This window comes from Brassica napus, chromosome A4 (genome assembly GCF_020379485.1).
Source record: "Brassica napus cultivar Da-Ae chromosome A4, Da-Ae, whole genome shotgun sequence".
NCBI lineage: Eukaryota > Viridiplantae > Streptophyta > Magnoliopsida > Brassicales > Brassicaceae > Brassica > Brassica napus.
This window is the reverse complement of record NC_063437.1, coordinates 20,244,818-20,264,719: the sequence shown is the minus strand read 5'-3', so window position 1 is coordinate 20,264,719 and position 19,902 is coordinate 20,244,818. Positions and strand designations below refer to the sequence as shown.

Here is a 19,902-nt window from a genome sequence, read left to right as displayed (position 1 = left end):
AGTTGCAACTTGCAATTACTTTCTAAATTAACTTCTCGTTTTAATTTCTCTACTTTCTCAGTTGCATTTACCGTATATTAATTGCTCTACTCTTGGAAAAACTACCAATACTCTCTGCCCTAATAAACTTATTTTCTATATTTTAATAACCGGATAAATCATGGATTGCATCTCATATTAATTCAAAGCCTGTGAAATTGTTCTTTGGCAGTGGACAAGTAAGAAAAACAAAGTCTGGAGAGAGTAAAATATAAAATATTGTATTGCTATATATGTACCGTAAACTTTTAAGCAACATGCATTCATCATTCATGAGACATCCCTGTCAGAAAAAGTAATTTTACTTTGTTTTCACCATTTTTATTTTATTTTCTATGTTTTGATTGTGGTTTAGTGAATATTTTAAGGCCGTGCGAGGCAAAGAAAACATGAGGGAAAGGTATACATATATATATGTGTACGCGAAATTGTTATAGATGAACGTTATTAACTTCTTCTTTCTTTTTTTTGATAAGTCACTTCATTTATTTTACAAGTCACATTCACATATGAATGTTTATTTACCTTAGAAGAAAAGTATACCTCTTGATGTTGATGTATTTTGTGTATATGTCTTCCACGAGGGGCTGGTGTGACTCACACCGTGTGAGTAATAAATGAACCTTGACTTTTTTTTGTCAACTTGTTCATTTCATGGAAATGAAAAGCCCATTGGGCAGTACAGATGGATCAGAAAATACAAAGATTAAAGCCCATTAAGGGTAAATGAACCTTGACTTATTTATTCTTTAAACACAAAATGAACCTTGATTTGCATTAGAAATCCCCAAAGGAGAGGAAAATTTGACTAAGGGCCAAGGGTATACGCTAAAGGGTATACACGTTTATGGATTCTACTTGACCCATTATAGTAAATTCAATCGCCCCACAGTAATAGTATCAGTCGGTAGGTGATAAATAGTTAAAAAGAAAAGCCATTAGTAAATAAATTAACTGATAGAACTTTAGAATAATGATATTCCCAAAAATGGAATGGTAAAGTGTGAAATCTGGAAATTAGTGAAAAAGTCTATGAAAGTGACAACAAAATTTAATGGTAAATCCTCACTAAATCATGTCGAATTTATTTTGTCGGGACATTACTATTTAACTTTTCTTTGGCCCCTTATTTAAAAAAATATTATTTCTCGCCCACTTGTTTAAGCATTGACTCATTTATTTGTTTTTTACTTACAAAAAAAATATTTTTTTAACCATGTCCAAATATTCAACATTAACCACATATTATTAAAGAAAAATGCTTATGGGTTATGATTGATTTACTATTTATTTTTAAAACATCAATAAGTTTTTTTACATTGGATTCTAATTTGATCGACAGCATATCCGGAATACTAAAAAACATCTTTATAAACCGTAAGGTGCGAATCTTTTTAAAAACGAATAGTTGGTGTACAACTTTGAATCACTGAAATGTTTAGCAAATTATACCAATTTACAGTAATTATTTCAATATGCCTGACATTTCAAATACCAAACTCTCTTTAGATATTGTATGCCATTTGTCTAGCTACTTTTGTCTTAGGCCATTCACTACAAGAAAACGTATCTTTACCAAGGAAGTTTAACGAGGAAAAATAATCCTCGTAAAAAAACGTTGATTTTGCGAGGAAAGTACGTTGAGAAAGAAAAGCATCGTTATTTCGTCGTAAGTTAACGACAAAAAATATTCGTCGTAAAGACGATGTAAATTGACGTGGCTTTTACGAGGAAATAGTTTTTCCTCGTAAAATCCACGTAAATTTCGCGAGTGCTTTACGACGAAATATTTTACGTGTACTTAACGAGGAAATTTTGAATCCACCAACTTGGTAGGTGGCTCACGTTTTTTTTTTGGCCATACAATTAATTTTCGTCGTAATTTCATAGTAAAATTACAACTACCAGATTCGAAATTTTCTATAAATATGGATGTTGGAACATCATTTTAAACACACCAACAACAAAAAACGTGAAAGAAAAAAAAATGGCTGGCTCTGGGACTATTTACGAGTTGCGGAATTGGATGTATATGCATAGAGATGCTAACGGGAGAGTGACGAAAGAATACCTTGCGGGGCTGGAGACATTTATGCACCAAGCAGATTCAACACCGCTCGCCCAAGAAAGTGGTAAGATGTTCTGTCCTTGTCGGAAATGCAACAATTCGAAATTGGCAAACCGTGAAAATGTTTGGAAGCATTTAATAAATAGAGGTTTCACGCCAAATTACTATATCTGGTTTCAACATGGGGAAGGTTATAATTATGATCAGAATGAAGCTAGTAGTAGTAATAGCAATTTTCAGGAAGAACCGGTTAATCATCATTTGCATAATGAACATAGTTACCATCAGGAGGAGATGGTAGATTATGATAGGGTTCATGATATGGTAGCTGATGCATTCGTAGCTCATGATGAAGATGAAGAACCTAATATAGATGCAAAAAAGTTTTACGGAATGTTAAACGCGGCGAATCAACCACTTTACAGTGGTTGTAGAGAAGGTCTCTCTAAATTGTCGTTGGCTGCTAGAATGATGAATATTAAAACTGATCACAATCTACCTGAAAGTTGCATGAACGAATGGGCGGACTTGTTTAAAGAGTATTTGCCGGAAGACAATGTGTCTGCTGATTCTTATTATGAGATTCAGAAATTAGTTTATAGTCTTGGGTTGCCTTCGGAGATGATAGATGTCTGCATCGACATCCGATATTGGCGTCTTCCTGATTCCATTAGAATCGCCCAGTCTTGCTCTAACTCCCGTAACACAGTCGATGAGCACGGGAACGGGCCGATGCTTCACACTACGGGTCAAAAACCCCACGCCGGTGTCCGTTTGGAAATGGTAATTAAAAATTTAATTATATTAAATTTTTAGTATATTTTTATATATATTCTAATTAACAACTTTCTTAAATGTTTTTTTAGGCCAAAGAGACGGGAGAATTCCCGTCTCTTATGCAACTTTACGAGAGGACCCACAAGAACAAGGCGGGCCGATTTATAGATGGCAAGTCCGAGCAAATCTACAACGATTTGGCTGCTCGGGTTGAAGAACGCCAGACCCAGCTGACCCAACAGTCCACCGATGGATTACCCGTCACCTTATCCACACCTGAAGTGGATAAGCTTTACGAGGAGGTAAATTTTCTAAAATTTTAATTTTTTTAAATATTCATTTAATTTAACTTTAAATTTTTACTAACAAAATTTATTTTTTGTTTTTAAGGTTGTCCCTAAAAAAAAGGGACGGACGTTGGGGATTGGTTCCGTCAACGATGTTCCGAGAGCGACATCGTCTTATGTTCAGCGACGGGATGAGGAAGTCTCTCAGCTGCGTAGGGAGTCCGAAGAGCTGCGTAGAGAGTCTACTCAGCTGCGTATAGAGTCTACTCAGCTCCGATCTCGTATGGGTGGACTCGAGGGCTTCTTGGACGTTGTAGCGGCCACAAATCCGGAATGGGCGACTTTGTTGAGGACCATGCGACAACAAAATCCTATCCCAGGCCAGTCACCGACCGACGACTCACATGCCGAGGCGGATGTTCAGGCGAGGAGTGATGAATTCTACGAGGCGATTAATTAACGACCACCCTTAGTTCTTTTTAATTTCGGTTATTGTATTATGAATTCAAAACTTATTTCTATATAAAATATTTTGGTTTTGATTTTTTTAGAATTTTAATTTTATTAATAATTTAAATTATATTTATAATTATATTTATAATTATAATTTTTTATATTTCTATAAAATAATGAAACGAAGTAAATTCGTAGCTAATTTTGCGGCTTCTTTACGTGGAAGCTTAACGTGGTTTTTACGAGGAAACATTTACATGGAAATAACGTGGAAATCTATCAAGGTTTTTACGTTTTCTTTACGTGGAAAGCTCTCAAGGTATTTACGTTAATTTTACGAGTATTTATTTACGTGGGTTTTACGAGGAAATCTTTTCGTGGTATTTACGAGGAAACTTAGCGACGTCCTTACGTGGAATCTTTACGTGGTATTTACGACGAAATATCCTCCTTCGCTTTTACGACGAAATTATTTCCTCGCTAACTTACGACGAATTAGCGAGGATATATGCGTTACGACAAACGTATAACGACGAAACGCTTTTCCTCGCTAATTCGTCGTAACACTGCTTTTACGACGAAGTAACGAGGAAAACTGCCCTCGTAAAACTTGTGTTTTCTTGTAGTGATTGTTTCATTTTTTATAAAGCATAGTAAGCTAGAAGAATGTCTTTGCATATGTTGATATGAAGATCGAAAAAACTGTTGCGGAGAAATCAATCACACAAGTACATGGTTCTTGCTATTATTTCCAATCAGACAAGTATATGTCTTGTCAAACAAAGAAGTTGAATATACGAAAATGAAATCCAATAAGAAAATGAACAGAAAGAAGTGGACTATAAAAGTTCAAGAATAAAGTTGACTATATATACATGGAAAATATTGGGATGTTACATTAGAGCACTTAGTTTTATGTAGATATTTAGTCGAATCAAAATCTTGTTTTGAATGCACAAGTATAAATGATGACAACAACAAACACTCCCCCGTTTATATGTAATTTTACCCCTAATTAATATTAGTTTATTTGCATTTGATCAGAAAAACAAAAGTTTCAGGTATCTGAATGGTGACAGTCAGCAAAGCCCAATGGTGACAGTCATCACATAAACAAAAAGTTTCAGGTATCTCAACTCCAACTTCCATGTTTAAACTGATGTGTCTCCGATCAATCTCTTTCTCTCTCTATATCCAGAAACACAAGGAATTTCGTAAGAGCTTTTGGTTCAACCCATAGGTCTCTCACTCTCCCTGGTTTTATGCAAAGGCACGCATCATTATGCATTTAATACTACTGAACATGTACATTGAGTGAGAGAGACGCATCAAAAGGAGACTGAGACTTAAGCTCTAGGACACACAACTCGCAATCATGGCATGTGGAAGTCAGGGCTCCTACAACGTACTCCCTCCGTTTCTTTTTGTGTGATGTTTTAGAATATATTTTGTTTCAATTTATATGATGTTTTGAAACTTTCTATGTAAACTTATTAAAGTAATTAATTAAAATATTAAAAATTAATGTATAGTTATTGTCTTATTTGTTTAGAATAGCAATGATTAGTTTTTTTGGTTATTTTTGTTGTTGTAATTGAGTACTTTTTGCAAAAGTATAGTTTTCCTAATTTGTGTGTTTATATATAACGGAATCATATACTATGATGCACACATCTTATGTTAGTTAATTCGGTCTAGAGAGCTGTAAGCAAGTAACCAACCAGTGAACATGAACGCTTTCAAGACACGACTTGAGATCGATTTGGTTTCTTTTGTCTTTTTTTTTGTTTTGTTAAATGGTTTCTTTAACATTGCAAAGAAAATATGATGTAGATGGAGACCTTGAAAGCAACTAATATTTTTATCATGAGATAACCTACAATGATATTTGTTTTTTTTTTCCTAAATGAAACAACATAAATTATTTTTGTATGGTTGGAAAAAAGAATTATTTATTACAATTTTTTTCTATAGAAGAGACATGGCCAATGAGGTGTTCAAAAAAAAAAGACATGACTAATGTATCCGGAAAATATAAATTTACAGACATGTCAAGTATTTATCTGGTTTGACATGACTAATGTATTGGTTTGATTTCATCTTTTTAATTAACTGGATTTGTTTGCTAAAAAAAAAATATTAACTGGATTTGTCGAAAGCTAGTCAGGTGATAGTAAATTCGTAACACGTGTCGAGCGCTGATACAAAATTGAAGTAAACGGAGTCCGTTAAAAGCAACGTTGCGGCCGTACCTTTATGCTGAAAGCCGCTATTTTGGTATAACCGTATATCTAGGAAGAGACCCCTCATCTCATAGATTAGAAATTCGCGTAATTATTACCTACAAAAGAGAACAAAAAATTGACAGCAAAATAATTTTGGCAGACTTAAAGAATTAATAGCATCCAAGTCAAGTGGGAAGAAACTACCTCAGTTTTTCAGAAAAAAAAAATATTAATATGTTTTTTTTGAGCAAAACAAAATAATCTTTATGATCACATAATTATGTTTTGTTTTTGTAATAATAAATGTGACCATCGATTTTATGCCTTGTATAAACTGGGTCTCTTACACTTGTGTCATACTGTTTCTTAAGAAAAAAGAAAAAATATAGAGATTTGATATTTTCATCTCTAAATATAAAGATAAAAATTAGAATTTCTCTATATTTTCCTCTAAAAAAAGGAACTCTATTATAGAAACATACATTGAAACAAATCCACCTCTATAATAAAGATCTATATTTTAGAAGAAAATATAGAGATATACATTGGAAATGCTCTATTTAGAGATGGAAATAGCAAATCTCTATATTTTCCCCTATAAATAGAGGAACTCTATTATAGAATAGATGCATACATTGGAGCAAATCCACTTCTACAATAAAATTTCTCTGTTTTAAAGGAAAATATAGAGATAAAATAGAGGTTGGTTGGAGATGGTCTAAGAAGCTCCTTAAATATCCCCACTAATGATAGCCTAAGTCATCGGTGGTCTTCAAAATTTCTCCCATATGCCATATCATACAATGCCGAAAAAGGTATCAAAAATAATATTTAATCGCATATCAACTCTATATTTACTTGCATTACATGTGTTGTGGATTTTGGTATGTTTCTGATAAATAATACCCTTGATTAAACGAGTATCATGGGGAACACTTTTTGCAAGCTTCATTTACAATGCATGTAAGAACAGGGAAGAAAAAATAAGAGAGGAGCAGAGAGGAAGAGATCGAGAGGTCAAATCACTGAAGTCAACATCACATCGCTTCACATGCAATAAAACACACCATTGTCTTGTCTTGTCATATATCATTTTGCATCCCAACAAAAATTTAAGAAATAATTACACTCAGATGCACTTATACTCAGATACTTTGGACTATCAGAGATATCTTCTCGTCACTCTGACTCATCGTTCTCAACATCGTTACCTCACCTATAGCCATCATGGGAAACCCGAGCGCAGTGTTTGGCTCTGTCGCAAGAGGTAGAAGCATCAATGGCATGTTTTTGTTTTTTGCAAGTTGAGTCTCTTCAGTTACAAAAAAAAAAAAAGTTGAGTCTCTTACATTTTGTTTATTTTTGCTTTAAACCCAAGTTATTCAATTGTAAAATTGTCTCCTCTAACTAACTTCTAACTTTTTGTTTGTTTATTCCAGCTTTTCTTCATATTGCCTGAATTATCTTTTGTCTTTTGCTTGCTTTCATTTTTGCCCCAATACTATCACATTAAACAAAATTCTCTTTAATTTCGCCTCAACCTTACCAGTTGTACACTCTAACCCTTGTTAATGCAATTAAACACATATATGAACTAAACACACTTACGTAATTATTACAACTACGTAACAAAAAATATTATAATTTGGAGAGTGTCCTATATACTCATGTACCCACGTAAAAATGTACACATGTACATACGTAAACTTGTACACACATAAACATATACATACATACACATGTATGAACAATTAGTAAATCTTGATAAATACTCCATCCGTTTCATAATAAATATCGTTTAAAGTTTTTACACACAACTTAAGAAAATTGTTACCCTTACTTAATATAATTTTCGTTTGGTTTTATTAATTAATGAATTAAAATAAGGACAAAAATAAAAAAAAATTGTTTAATATATGCATTGAAAATTTGAAACGACACTTATTATAAAAAAAAATTAAAATTAAAACAAGACTAATATGAAACAGAAAGAATAATAAAATTTGGAGAAATTTGTTTGAAACTGTGATTTCGTAGATTTAAAACCATTCAAATTCTGGATGAAATTATTTTTTAGATATCATTTTGTAAGTTTGTGGATGTGTGTTTCAAGTGTGTACAAGTGTGTGTGCATTTACCACTCATGTACATCACTCCATCGTATTTTGTAAATTATTTTAATTTATTTTTTTAATTAATGGTAAAAGCGTAATTAAGCCATCTTCTACTTTTTAGGGTTTCTGCACAATTTCACAGCCCCCAACTATGGTTTCTTCTAAAATCACCAAACTTTTGTGTATTTTGATGTTTGTTTTGCCATTAAATTTGTAGATATACTTGTTAATAATTGTTTTTAACATCGGAACTTCTAAAAAAATTATCTTAATGAATCAATTTTTTGGTCCAATATGCCAAAATCACCACGACCGCTCCCCGCCAAGCCTTTCGACGTCGAGTACTCAGCTTCATCCTTATTGTTGCAACTGCGCTCATGTCAAGATTGAAGCTCCTCCTCCCCCAAGAAACGGCTAAAGGGTCGTCTGAAAATAAGGTACACTAGGTCTGAGGTCGTCTCCTGCAACTCAGCTTCTTCATCTCCATCGTGTTTGCAGCTACTTCATCTTCAGCGTCGGGACTTTTCTCGTTGCGTTTCAAAAATTGAGCTTTTCTTTTTGTCTATAGTTAAAGTTGGAAAGCACTTAAAGTTGTTTCTCTGATACAAAGAGAGAAGGAAAGTGACCAAATTTAAAATCAGTGGAGCCACTTTAGTTAGAAAATTGAGTAGTAAAATGAGTTTAGTTAAAAATTATGTAGTTGTCAGTTACAAAAAATTACTTCAGTAGCAACAGCTGACATAGAGTGTAATAAAAAGATAGAAAGTGAGTCTGAGTGAAAATAACTCAAATTTAATCACATACTTACACAATTTATGTATTCAAATACGTTTTTTCTACATGCTCTCATTTTTTTTGTTTATTTTAATTGTGGTTTACAAACTGTACCACATCGTAATTAATAAGAACAAAAATCTTTAAAAATACATTTGTATCTATATGCTTTTGTTAATAATAAAATCACACTGCAGTTATTTTGTAATTATCTCACATGTTGCCATTTGAATCTTACATTTTGATATCCATGACGTAAAACCTTATGCGTACTGTAACTCTAATTCTAATTAACAGCTTGCACAGGGCTATAAATATTAGTTTTAAATTCCATGTATAAATTGAAACCATAAGGTCATCTCCAATGGGACTGCAAAACACTATTTTAGTGTGATTTTTGCATCAAATCTTCTCCAATGGAACTGCAAAAATCACACAATTTTAGTGTAACACTAAAATTTGACACCAAATTTGGTGTGACACTATTCACCACACTAAAACACTATTCATCTTACTAAAACACTATTCATTTATTTTATTACTAAAACATTCAATTAAATAAATAATAAATAAAAAATTTAATATATATAATATTATAAAATAGTTTTAGTATGAAATTTAGTGTTATGGTTGGAGAAGACCTTGGTTTTAGTGTTGAAATTACACTAAAATAGTGTAGTTTTAACACTAAAATAGAGTTAATGGTTGGAGATGCCCTAAACAAATGGAAAATTTGTCAACTATTTAGCATTAAACCTTTCCATGAATACCGAAAAAAACTATCCATGAGTAGTTATGTTGGCTAAATATCAGTAGACAATGGTTTATCATATGCAACAATGAAGAAGATAGAGATCACCTCTTCCTCATGTGTGAAGTTAGCCAGCATCTATGGGCCATGATCATCAGAAGGCTAGGGCACATAACTCTCTCCTTTCAATCTTGGGATGCTTTTTCTGATTGGTTGGGATCAAAGGATTCAATCTGTCCAACAACTCTAAGAAGACTAGTTGCTCAAGCAGTTATCTACTCTTTGTGGCATGAGAGGAACAATAGGCTACATAACAACATCTCCTCCTCTTCAGAAGTCTTCTTTAAACTACTTGATCGCAGAATCAGAGACGCCATTCTCGCTCGTACGAACCGTAAGAAGTTCAAAAACCTGCTTGCTAAATGGTTAACTTTTGCCTAACAGCAAGGTGATCAATTAGCACTATTTTCTCAGGTTATCTCCATGTTTTATCTTTTTTGCCATGGAACTTGTTCCTGACCTGTCTTAAACTCTTTGTAATATGCAAACTGCCCATTCAAGTAATGCAATTCAAATTCTTAGCAAAAATAACAATGAGAAACGTTTGGATTGCAGGACATCTCCAAAAGAAGACGTCGTAACGCTATAATAGTTAAAATTTGAGTTTTCTTGTTGAGCAAGAAACTATACTCAACTCCATTTTAGCATTTTTCTCTTCACATGGATGCAGAGCTCCCATTATAGTTAACAGAATCAGTATGAGTCTATTTGAGTTGATGACAAAAAAGAATCATATTGAAATATAGTTTGATACTGTAGCGGCATAATACTTTTTTGATTTTTTATTGTTTAAGTAGTTTAATTCAATAAATTTGCTTATATAAAATTACAAATAAATTGTTTTCAAGTCCACCAAGATATTTCAATATGGGTATAATCTTCGTTTGTATGTTTTTTGTATATTTTTAGTTAATTTAATTTCATATGTATTTCAAAAATATTATTTTAGTTTAATATATCTTATGTGATATAATTATATTTATCTTATATTTGCTACTCTAGTATGTATTAAAATATTTAATTGTATATTTTATAAGAATAATGAATATTTATCAAATATATTAAACAATAAAAAAATTAATTTTAATAATATAATAAAAGAGACTATTTTTTTAGTGTGATATTTATTGTTCTGGGTTGGAGATGGAAACAAAAAATTAGTGCTAAAAATCGCACTAAAATGTAGTGTTGATATTAAAATAGTGTTGTAATCGGAGATGGCCTCATATGTCAAATCACCATGAATTCGTTGTTTTCTTTTATGGTAATTTTCTTGATCAATCGTCGATATGTTTTGCATGTAACTGGTAAGAAACATGTTATAACGTCTAAGCTTCTTGATGGCCAACAAAAATATATGCAGAGAAGTTAACAGTCTTTAAGAAACGTACTTGTTTGTTTTTCCGTGTATGTTTACATGTTAAAACGCTGTGTAAGATTTTCTCTATATAGAATCTGTATCTCAAATGTTAAACAAACTCAATAAGGTAACTACTGCTTTTTTTTTATCAAACTTCATTCAGAAATATATAAATAAAAATGTAAAGCTGAAATGTAAATAGTAAACTCTTAACTGAATATTTTATTTGTTTGCATTCGCCATTAGTCTTTTCAATGCAGTGTTTTCTTAAAATTTTAAACTAGCAACCACTATTAAAAACATAACATTTATACTGCATAATAGGTCTTCAATCCAGCATTAAGTTCAAATTATTTGGTTTTAGGCGCACAGTTACCTAATAATAATAATATGTATAGCATGGATAGGTTTAATTTGGTATAGCATGGATAGGTTTGGTAAAATTTTGGTTTTGAATCGGATGCAGGCAAATTTTTTGAATCGAATAATAATATCTATTTCATTTTATATTTATATTAAAAAAGTTTTACCACTCTTTCCATTATTAAAGTACATTGCTTTTGGAATATGAAAATCTTTATTCGGATTACTTGGATGGTGTAATCCCTAATCATACACACTAATCATCTGCTCAATTTTCTATCTTAATTGCTAAAAGACTTGCTTTTGGAGTATTTATAATTAAACGGAATTAGAGTATATGACTATTGTCACTTGTTAACGAAGGTTGTATATTGTTAGTAACTACTAACTATTAATAGTGTTAAGAAAGTAATAAGGACTTTTAGCATTTTGTATTAATTTATACAAATGGTTTACTGGTCTCCTAAAGGCCCGCCATATGATAACTCAAGCACCTATTATTTTGCATCATCTACCCTTTTTTCTGGCCCCAAATCATATATATGGTATAAAGATATGCACATTCACACATAGATATTTGATGGTATGTTGGTTATTTCAGATCTCCTGTATTAATTGCATCTGATTCTCTACATTTGCTGAAGATTTTTTTCCTTTTGCAGGATGTGAGGGACAATATAATGTGGGATCCATGCAATAAAATTTTAGTGATGGTGAATTCCTTTGATTCTCATTTCACACTTTATTTAATAATTTAAACTTTTTGTGGCGAATGGGACTCAAATGATCAAATTAACACAAAAGAATCTCCACTTACTGATACTAAACTTTAAATAATTAAATGTTTAATTATTTCTAAAATTGAAATTTTCTTCTTTTCATCAAGTGTGAAGTTTGTGCTCTTCTTTATTTTTATATGCTTTCCCCTGTCAAGTCCCTTTCTCGTTATAGTAAAGATATGCCTAATTTTCTAGTTTTCAAGTCTCTATATAATTATATGCCACCCCATTTATATCTCTAGAAGAGGTTCAATACATTTTTCTTTAATTCAAATGATTTTTTTCAGCGCCGGTCCAACATTTTTGAATTAACTAATCAAACTGTTTTTAAAAAAATTTCATATTAATTATTTTGAGTTTTAAATTTTAAATACAGAAGTTAATTAAAAAATACAGGTAAATAAAAACAAAGCCACAATCCTGCTCACCCAAATCAGATTGTTTGAAATCAAATTTTGATTTATCTTAAACAACAACATGTTTTTATATTTTATCTAGTATCATATATAGATGATATAAATTTCATTACACTTTAGAAATTAATTTAATCTATTAATGATTGGTAATCATATACAGTTTATTGTTAAAACAAAATTTCATATTTTAAAAATTATTATTATTTAACAATACACTTATTATATTTATTAGTAAGATTTCTATAAAAAAGTTCTTACAAATAGTATTGTAATCAAAAGAATTATAAATTATATTTACATATCAATAATAACAAAAACACTTAATATATAGTATAATAAATGCCCTCTGTATATAATAAATTTTATGCAGAATTTATAAATATTTATGCATTTACTGATTTTCAAATTTTACAAGTGGAGTAGAGAACTCTTCCATGTTTATAAATTTTAAAGTATTACGTTTGAGTCTAGATTTATACAAATAAAAAAAAGAAACAAAAGAGAGGTAGATAATGGTTTAGTTTGTCCTTTTTTGATAATTAATTTGTCCTCATCCTCCATCTGGATGGCATTAAGAGCGAGGGCCTCTTCTTGTGCCCCATAATACACGTATCACTTGTCGTATGCACATCATGAAGTTAAGTGCATAATGGGCATGTAATATCTTTTACTGTTTTACATATGTTTTTTTTTAACTTACATATGTGCGTGGTTGTTTTTTAAGCAATTAGAGCATCTCCAATTCCATTATATTTTTCACTTTAAAGTAGAGTTTAGAATAAAAAATGCTCCAATGGTACTTTATTTTTTATTCTATAATAGAGTGAAAAATAGGTTTACTCCAAATATATAGTAATTTATTTTTTTTTTTGTTCATCACTCTATTTTGTACTCTAAAATAGAGTACCATTAGAACAAACTCAAACTCTATTATAGAGTTATTCTATTTTAGAGTAAAAAGTAGAGTAAGTCATTGGAGATAGTCAATATTATCAATGGATTTAATAAATATACAATATTTTGAACCAAAAAGTTAGGGCTTACAAGAAATTAAATTAAGAAAATCCATTTCGTAACGAACTCTTTGAGAAGTAAATGATTTTCGATTAAACTGGTGTAAAATCGATCGAGTTTTCATGGCAGATATTTGCAAAGGTTATAAAATTAAGTTTGAACAGTTTGAAAATAGTATTGACTATAGATTTCAAAGACATAAAAAAGTATTTATGATTAAACTATGACGTGCAGTTAAAAAAAAGATTATACTATGTCCTTTTTACGTTCTCTTTATTTATATTATGTTTGATTCATGTGGACTATAATTAAAAATAGTAATCACATGTCTATATATAGATGAAAATGACATGTAATTTTGAATAGAAAATTACTAAACATTTAACTTCATAAGATATGTAAAAACGTTTAATATCATGGACAATATAATGCGGGGGAAATTTCTTAATATGTTTTCATACATCTGTTATATTTTTGCCTCTCCAGTGGTTTAGTATAATGAGAAATTTGCTATAATATTCTAAACTGGAATCAACTACGTATACACAAGTTTGTCGGTTCGTATGACAACTAGACAAGGTGATTCGAAGTGTTTTGGAGATTATTAGGTTTACTTTTTCATCCAACGACGACGTGTAATCCTTCCAAACCGCATTAGGAAAAACAAAAGTATATATATGACCAATTCTTATATGTGGAGGAGGGTGCACAGAATATATAGACCGGTCGATGTGATAGCTGTGAAGACAAAAAAAAAGATAAATTGAGAAATGAAAATTATTTGTTATCAAATGCCAATGATTTAGGGCATAGACCATGCGAGTGCATTGCAACAACTGAAGCATAATAGACTTTTGATAAAGTTACAAACTACAAAAATCCCAGTTATATATAATCATGCGGCCAATATATATACTTTGGTCAAATGTTTCAAAACGAATTTGTCAACTTTAAAAGTTTCTTGATATTTTTTTTTTAGCAAAAAAAAAAAAAAAAAAAAAAACTTTAAAAGTTCCCTCGAGAATATAATATCTTATCACCAAAATAGGAAGTCAATTCTTTTTTTTTTGCCATCCTTGTAGGATTATTAACAAAGAGTCGCCAGCCAACATGTACAACATGTACATACCCATTGCTCAATTGATGAATCCCTAAAATTGGCTTAACTTATAGTGATTAGATTAAGAAAAGAGAAATTCAGTTTAGTGTACACAATACATATTAGACTGACTATATGATGTCTTAATAATCCCAGATATGCCACATGTTATTTGTAAATGTTTTTGGACCCGTATTATATATACATTTTTCTATAAGAAATATTACCGTTGTTTTTGTTTATATTGTTTTTTTCTCCTGTAAATACCATTTCATTAAAATGCTCTGGAAAGAGAACCATTAGGTCCATTACAATGAAGTGAAATGCGATAAAAACAGAGCTAAACAGAGTAAATATACATATATAATTGAGAAACTCTCGTGAAGCAAGGATCAGCGATTTGATAATTCCTATTTGTTTATATAGTTACTAGTTCAGTTTTATGGTCTTTTTGTTTTTCAGATGCCATTAGGTTTTGATTTTTGGACTAGTCGAATGGATGGTAGAGATATCGAGGGCATATTAAGTGAGAGACAATATCATCACAATGATATATATTTTCCACCACAATCACTTAAAAGAGAATTTAAGTTGTGTATTGACCCAACTCCTTCGCACAAGAACCTAATTTTATTATGCTCACCCACTTCTCATTTTTCTACGGATTTTCCATCAACATTTGAATCACAAACTCACAACATCCAGTTGGGTTCCAATTAATTTTATCCTGACTCTTTCTATAAATATATATAGGAATACATGAATCCAGCGACCATATACAGTAGAACATCTCTAAATTAATAGTCGATAAATTAATATTTTTTATAAATTAATAAATTTCATCGGTTCTAATTTGAACCGGTTAAAAATTTGACAAAAATCGTTAAAATAATAAGATAATATTTTTTTAAAAAATTCTATGTATAAATCAATAACTTATATGTATATATATTTTATATAAGTAAGAACCTATTATATTGTTTGTTTTATATTCATAATGAAATTATCTTTATATTTTCTTAACACTTAATATATTTTTGATGAGATTTAGTAATATTATATCTAAAACCACATTTAAGTTTTAGGCAATATATATTATATACACCATATAATATAATAGTCAATATAAATACCAAATTTCAATGAAAAAAAATCAAAGATTTTTCTTATTTTAGAATGAATATATCTTAAAATAAGAAATCTAAATCAGAATTTTTTTTGTAAATTAATATCACTATAAATATAAAATTTTAAAGTCTCAACTTTATTAATTTATAGAGTTTCTACTGTATATATACATACCTACTAACCTACATATTTATGCATGTATTATAAACACAAAAGAAAACCCTACAACTTGCAGTCTACAAGTCAAAAAGTCAGATCGACCTCAGCCAATGGGCTTGCACTCAAAACGTAGACATGGGTTATTGGTGGACACCTATATATGAATTATTTGGTATCTAAGTTTCTTCATTTGATGTTTCAGTTTCAGGAGTTTCACTTGAAGACGACTTTGAAGAGTGGAACTTCCTGGGTTCCATGTTATTTTTGGCTGCATTCACGCTGTCGCTCTTGGAAAAAGTTTTAACACAACATACATACATCTATGTAGAGATGATATATACACTCAACCACACGGATGTGTACATACGTTTTGTATTTTTTAACAAAAACCAATTTAGCTAAGTCAAATCTTGTTCAAATTAAACCATACTTCTCTAACTTCATAGACCAGTAGACAGTGGCGTGCTTAGGTTCAGAGGGGCCCAAGGCAAGATTACATTGACAATATTTCTAATTTTAAAAACTCCAAATAAATTTAAAAAAAAAAGAAAATACTTTAATCTCATAAGTATAGAACCTAACACATGTTCCATCTAAATCACACACCCAGCCACTAAACTACATGGAACAATCAGAAATTTGGGACCCCAAAAATACTTGTATTTATCAGGGGTCTAAAGGTATGATTATTGGAGGTCCTTGTTCTTGGATCCTTAATACACATATATTTATATATATATTATATATACTATATAATTGCGGACTAATGACTTTACGAAAATCCAAACCGAAAGTTTTTTAATCAAAAACTCCCAATAATCATGCCCTAAGGCAAAAGCCTTTTTTCTTACATTATAGGCATGGTTCTGCCAGTAGAGGATGTAATACTGATAGGAAAAATGATGGCTTTATATATTTCTTCGTTCTTATTGGTTGTACATTTTGACCATTGCAAACTTTTTACTGGCTCTTACAATTCATCGGAATAAGAATATTCAAATCAGGACAGTAAATTATCATACGTATATTGTATATACATAATCTTTGCTTATCATTGACCTCACATATGTTACCAATAGATTAATGCATATATGTATGTTTGGTGTGTCAACAGCTCAAAGTTGGTAATGCATAAAAAGTGTACATATAACTATATAGTTCATAGACCTCGTTAGTTGTTCACTGTTAAAGAACAGTGGAAATTTCCAAATTAGTACAGGATTAGTTAGTCATGTGAATAGTTTCACTTGTTACTTTTGTGTTCTTATAATTTATAAAATTCATATTACGATTTTGTCTAACTATTCATACACGCAATCCACACATACTTCTATGTGCCCTGGTCCCCTTTCGAATCATATTTATATTTGAGTTTGTGAAAGATAAAGGATACATAAACTTTAGTATTTCCAACTTTCCATTAAAAGAAAAAAGAAGAAAAGGAAAAACTGAGTGTAAGCATGGATGATAATTTAGTGGTTTAGAAATGTAGTGATTAATATATCTCCACGTATCAAACTTAATTATTTAATATTCTAGTGTTTAGGTGGCATCTTTTTAACTTTTCCCTAAATCTTGTAAATATAATATAAAAATTAGCCCTGTCGGAAAATGAAAAACAAAAAGCAAGCAGATGACAGAAAAAATAATTTCGTAATATTATAAAAGAGAAAGATGGAGAAAAGGGAGTGGGGGAGTAAATTAAATAGTTTCCAAAGTTTTGAGAAAGTGGCATGTATAAGATATAAAATGCAAAATGTGGTTACCATCCCATTGCTAATAAAAAATATGTTTGGATTAAATTATTGTTAACAATATCATGCATAGCTATCATAAACTTTTTCGTTACAAATTCTGCGTAGTCACCCGCTTCCACATGCATCAATATATTAAGTACACTTTAAAAAGAATTGAATTTCATATCTTATAAAAACTATAAACTCGAATAACTAAAAAGGTGGAAACGATTCACCCTAAAACGGAGTGTAACATAGATTAAGGACATAATCCTAATCAGGCTCATTCTCCCGAGTCTTCTTTCGTCTCTTAAACCACAATATGAAACCATTTTTGACATCAGTGGCGAACGATCATAGAACATATATTTGACAAAATTTTTTTTTTTTTTTTTTGAACTATAAAAAAAATATTCTTAGAAATATAAAAAAAAACAAATGAATGTTACAAAACCAAGAGGGTAAAATCTTAGGATCCCGCCAAACCAGGACCCGCTTTCCCATTTACTCTTTGGTAACTGACTGAAATGACAACCCAGTCTTTTACCAACTACCCACCTGCTCTTTGTTTAAAAATAAAAAAAATACATATATTTTTCTCAGATTATACTCTTATAATTTATTTTTTACTCTTATAATTTCCGTTTAGACAAGTAACATGTATTGTGTGAATGATAATGTAACATTCTAGTTTGTGATATATAAAATTTTTAAATGAATTAATTTAGTTATATATGTCAACAATGTGTATTTATTTTTTCGATTATTCATCGATTTTTTTTTAAGTTAAGTATGTTTTAGTTAGAATAGTGGAAATATGGATAACATATCAGAAATTGATTCACGATATCGTGTGAATGAGATCAAAACACAGAAAATGTCATGTGCAATGATTGCAAAATCAGTATACAAAACATTGAAGCCTTTATAAAAAATAATGCACTATCCGTTATATGAGACTGGATATCCGTTATATGAGACTGGATCAAGCGAGCAAATATATGGAATTCATTAATCGTAAACAGTCGGAAGCGTTACATATAAAAAAAGGTCTCACTTTAGAAAACTATACAAATTTTTAGATCTAAAACCTCTTAGTTATTTAAAATAATAACCAACTTATAAGCTACAAATGCACTAAATGTCCTAACAAAATAGTTATTTGTAGTTTTATAAGGGAACTATTAAATAAAAAACTTTACAGTGCCGTTAAATAACAACGTAATCTCCGGCAAAACAAAAGATATTAAACCTCTAACTATGAATTTTTTTTGCTATGTGCAACAAAATGAATATTATATTTTAAGGTCCTTGAGAAATGTAGGATTATAGTTTAGTGATATGTATAGTGTTAAATCCGTAAACCGGTAACATAGTGCCCAACAGCAAACATGAACATCTTATCAGACTCTCGGAAATCCCCAAAAGTCTTTTTTCAGGAAACTAAAATACGATAGCAGTGCTAAGATTTAAGAAAACTATCATTAGAGCTGATAAATTAGGCATTCACATTTTACCCAAACCTACACCGATCCAAAAATACAGGTTAAGCTCCGGGACCGAGTCCATGTTAAAGTACATGTTGGATCTTTTTTCTGTGGATCCGCGGATTTCGGGTCGGGGTCCAGGTCCGGGTCCTATCCGAAACACGATCGAATATCCGAAATACCCACAAATTATTATATATATTGGGTATATTAGGATGATTGGGTATATTTTTGGTATTTCATATATTTTTTAAAGTTTCGGATTTTTGGGTATAATTTCAGGTTTGAGTAAAATTTTATATTTTCAGAAAATATGACTCGGGTATTCGGGTAAAATTTTAGGTATCTTTTAGGTTTTCGGGTCTGATTTTGTGTAATTTTTGGATATTTTTAGGTATTTTTATGGTTTTTCGGGTATTTTTAGGATTTTCGGGTATTTTTTGAGTTTCCAAGTCTAATTTGTATATTTCGGGTTTTTTGGGTTCTAAATACTCGAACCGACCCAAAGCCGATATATACCCGAAAATTATGGATATTTTACGGCTATTAGAATTATAGATCCGAACTGGATCTGATAAAATCTGATCTGAAACCACCTCGAAAAATTATAGTTATCTATATAGGTCTAAATTCCAAGATCCGACAAGATCCGACCCGAGAATCCGGATGCCCAAGCCTAAGCTGATTTAATCATTCTGTTTAATGATAAAAATAAGTATATATGACAACCATCTAATGCTTTTTTATAAAACAGGACACACGGGTAGTAATAGACCACTGAATGTTATGATATCATGAATGATTTACCCAAGA

At 30.7% G+C, this 19,902-nt stretch overlaps 1 long non-coding RNA gene across 1 annotated transcript; it reads left to right on the top strand.

The window, feature by feature from the left end:
- Positions 1-4,169: 4,169 nt before the first annotated feature.
- Positions 4,170-7,780, top strand: LOC125608357. The gene is made up of 2 exons (XR_007339294.1): positions 4,170-4,751; positions 4,823-7,780. It is a non-coding gene; the product is annotated as an uncharacterized LOC125608357 (long non-coding RNA).
- Positions 7,781-19,902: the final 12,122 nt, after the last annotated feature.